This window comes from Hippopotamus amphibius, chromosome 5 (assembly GCF_030028045.1).
Source record: "Hippopotamus amphibius kiboko isolate mHipAmp2 chromosome 5, mHipAmp2.hap2, whole genome shotgun sequence".
NCBI classification, from domain to species: Eukaryota; Metazoa; Chordata; class Mammalia; order Artiodactyla; family Hippopotamidae; genus Hippopotamus; species Hippopotamus amphibius.
In genome coordinates, this window is record NC_080190.1 from 101,013,279 (window position 1) to 101,017,686 (window position 4,408).

Genomic DNA, 4,408 nt, shown 5'->3' on the forward strand with positions numbered 1-4,408 from the left:
GCTAGATTTTTTTGAATACATATTTTATTTAGAATGCAGCATTAACAGCATGGTGATAAACTGTCACAATTTCGTACCAAGAAACACACAATCTTTAACACATGTTGTTTTCACAAGTAATTTAAGTATAGCATTATTATCACTTGGTACTAGAGTCAAAGATGACATTTAGATTCTTCAGCTTTGGTGCACTTAGTAACATCAAAATAATTGTCTAGTCAGGCAGAGGAAGGAAATTCAAGTGCAGTTTCTTTTCTTTCTGCCAGTTCCCTTGCAGTAAGATTCACCTTCTCGTGGGAGAAATCATTAACAGGGACATCTTCAACAGCCTTCCAGGTTTTGTTCTTGATTATAACAGGGAATGAGTTGAGCAGATCATCGGGAATACGGAAGAAGTTGCCATAAGGGATGATGCTCATCGACATGAAGTCTCCCTCTGGGGTTCCAAACCAGATGTCTTTGATGTTGTCACAGATGACTTTTGCAGCCAACATTGCACTGGATATATTTCAAGCCTTGATCACAGCAGTACCACTCTGCGGCACAACCATGATGAATTCTCCCTTGAGCCAGCTGTCTTCTTTCAGAGCTTCATAAATACCATCTTCCTTTCCTTGCAGTTTCACCTTGGCATGGTTGACATCTGGATACTGAGGGATGTTTTCTCCAGATGATGACATCCTTTACATCACCAGAATTCACACCAAATTTAACACCAAGTGTAACAGAGCAATTCAGCTAGGTTGTGATCCAAAAGAGTCAAGCAACAAGAGTTCTCCTCGGGGATGGACTTGAAGCAATTAGGTCATTGGTATTGTCTGGGTTTCCACCACAATAACCTTAGCTGACTTCTTGGCATATTTCTCAAAGGCTGAACCCTGGCATTTGAAGATTTTCACATTTGCTTTGAGTAAATCTTTCCTCTCTGTGCTCTCTGCTTTTGGCATAGAGCCCACAAGAATGGCCACAACCAGGTCTTTGAAAGCAATCTCTTCTTTATCTGTTGCGATGACCTCTTTCAAGAGGGATGGGCACAGTCTTGCAGTTCCATTAGGACACCATCCAGGACACCCATCATGGGAGTAATATCCAACAGCACAAGAATTATAGGCTGGTCTTTATCAAAGACAGATCCATTTCCAATAGTGTACAGCAGTGAACGTGCAATTTGACAAGCTGTTACAGTCACAGGGACTCTGATTTGTTCAGAATTTGTAGTCGAGGGCCTTCTGCTTTCAAGGGCTTTGTGATAAAAACCCTTAAAAACACTGTTGACATGATTGGGAACTGCATGAACAATTTCAATACCTGCCTCAGCTAGGTTCTTTTAAGTCTCGTTTTTAAGCTTTTTTTTTGGTGGGGTTTTTTAGAGTAGGCTGTGCTCTGGGTATTCAATATGGCTGCTAGAATCTGGCTGGCCAGAACTTAAACATCTCCAAGTTCTTTGTGAGCTTTGAGAATCATCCACTTTACAGCTTCCTGGTCCATTTTTTGTCTAATCTTTTTTTCTTTTTTGGCTGCGTTGGGTCTTAATTGCTGCGCGTGGGCTTTCTCTAGTTGTAGCCAGCAGGGGCTACTCCTTGTTGTGGTGCACTGACTTCTCATTGTGGTGGCCTCTCTTGTTGCAGAGCACGGGCTCTAGGCATGTGGGCTCAGTAGTTGTGATGCACAGGTTTAGTTGCTCCGCAACATGTGGACTCTTCCCAGACCAGGGATCAAACCCATGTCCCCTGCATTGGCAGGTGGATTCTTAACCACTGCGCCACCAGGGAAGTCCCTTTTGTCTAGTCTTAGAGAATTTCACCCTATGATATATCACTGAGTATTAAATAGCAGTCTCATGGTGACCCCTGTGCAGGATTCTAGGTCTCATTCTTCATGTTGCTTCCTCCTCCCCAGTTCTTTTCTCTACAAAGTTCAGTGATTTTCCCAAACTATGTTTTCTGTCACATCAACTCAAGGGGTTAATTTCACCTTAGCATCCATTCAATCTTCCCCTACTACTGCTCCAGCAGCAGTAAAATTCCCAAGCATAAGTCATGCTGTCTAAAATAATGCTCCGGGGCCCCAGCAGTTCTATCTGTGTTAGTTTTTGGTCCTCCATATACAGTAAAATGATCTCAGAAGGTGGGGTGACCGTGGTACTCAAAGCCCCTCTGCCATGAAAACTGCAGTACCTTCACTTTTGGTGGTCATTTCACCAATTATTTGCACACTCTTTAATCTTTTCATAATCTAGAAAGTGGATGTCAGATCAGTCTCACACAAGCATGTTTCCATGTTTGCATGTATACAAATACAAACACATGTGTACACACACATACTCATCAAGGACAAAGTTTATTATCAGTAGCTATTTTATTATCACAAGAAAACATAGCAATAATGGCTAAGATTTTTTTTTGAGACTTTATTATGAACCAGGAACTGTGACAAATACTCTATATGCATTGTTTTATTTTCTTCTTTTGAAATATGAAGATTAGAATTGGGGTGATTTGTACAAGGTCATACATTAAATAACAGATGAAGCCAAGTTTGAGTACAACCAGCTTGACTCTAGAGAAGGAATTGGTAAATGACGTCTTGCAGTCTGCCACCTGTTTTTGTAAATAAAGTTTTATCCCAAGAGAGCCAATTATATTCATTTTTGTAGTGCCTGTGATTTCTTTTGAGCTGCAGTGGTAGAGTTGATTAGTTGCAACACAGACTGAATGGTAGCCTAAAATATTTATTATCTGTCCCTTTACAGATTAAGTTTGCTGACCCTTCCTTGCTCAAAATCATGAATTAATTCCTCTGCAATTTTCTAGGCCTTCTTCATTGTTACCTTGAGGTAGTTTTTCATGCCATTTTCCTGACTATATAAATACTCTTCATTTGTATCCCCTGCTTTCAAAGCGTAATTTTCAGAATACTAAAAATAACCCATCACTAAGAGCTATACCACTCACTTTCAAAATGTCTGTCTCTATCTTCTAGAATGGAAAGTTTTTGAAAGCAGGTGTTTTATCTACTGTGTTCATGGCTGTATCCCCAGTGCCTAAGACAGAGCCTGGCACTGAGTAGGTGTTTAACTGTATAACTTTTAATGAATGATCCCTTAACCATAGAAATTACTATCTGATTAAACTCAGTTAAGATTCCATCCTTCCCTAGCTGAAACGATAAGGAAAGTTGGCTTCTTTCTTTCATATATGTTTCCTTTCCCATTGATTCATAATGCCACTTTTTTTTTTTTTTAAATCACCAGCTGAATTACTATATGTACTAGCTAACTCAGTTGTCATCTGAGGCTGGTTCACCCTCCGATATTTAAAGAAAACTGGCCCTAAACACTCAGTCGACAGCCTATGAGAAGTCCAACCTCCTTCCCTCCCTACCACAACTTCTCTGAACTTTCAAGAGAATATGTTCAATGGCCTCTTCAGGCTGTGTGAATCAGCTTCAAATTAACTTTTGCTTTCACACATATCTCATCCTGTATGGCTGGTTTTCTCTCTGCCCCACACTAGACATGAATCTCAAGACTCTTTTTTTTTGGACTTCTTCTCAATACCCCACCCGCTCAAAAAATATCTCACACACAAAAGTTGTTCTTTGTACGTAGCATCCTTCACTCACAGTTAGAGGGAGAGAAAGGGGATTTGCATGCAGCAATGCAAACAAATTAAAGTCTTTAGAAACTTCTTGCTTTCAAAAAAGCCCTCAGCCAACACACAGCCAGGAATTCCTCTCTGGCCATGTCTCTCTATAAGCGTGGTGATTCTTTCTCTCTTCACTTTCTCTTCATACAATTTTTTTTTATTTTGGGGGCACAGTGGTTTGTCTATCTCTTTGTTATGTTATCTTCTTCCAGCCTAAGTCTCCAGGGTCTCACCTTTTACCTTCATGCAATATATTAAGATATATTTCTCAACAAAACAATTTCTTTCCCAAGAGACTTTCTGACAACAGATGTTAAAAATTTTTTTTTCATGCTACTAAACAGGAATTTGTTTCTGGGCCGTCTACTCTATTCTTTTCAACTGTCTTTGTGTTCTTTGCAACCATTTGTATCACATTCTTAATTACTACTACTATAGCATGTGGTTTAATACCTGTAAGCAGAGTTGATATACTAAGTGTTTAAAGCACAAACATGAACCAATCAGAAAAAATGAACTGACCCGTCATAACAAGGGGATGATGCAACCCACAGTGTGGACAGACTGCCTTTAGGGAAGTATCCCTCATTACTCTCCTTTTTCAAAATTTTCCTGGTTATTCCCACATGACTGCTCTTATCAGTTTTATTAGTCATTGTGTCTAATTAAAAAAATGCACTTGGATGCTTGCACCTGCCCACTGTATAGGTTAAATTTTTTTCTGCTACATCCTGTTTCTTTCTCATTGGATCCTCTGTATT

At 39.7% G+C, this 4,408-nt stretch overlaps 1 pseudogene; it reads right to left on the reverse strand.

Annotated features, from left to right (window-relative positions):
- Positions 1–218: 218 nt before the first annotated feature.
- On the reverse strand, positions 219–1,204 carry LOC130854067 (malate dehydrogenase, cytoplasmic-like; annotated as a pseudogene).
- Positions 1,205–4,408: the final 3,204 nt, after the last annotated feature.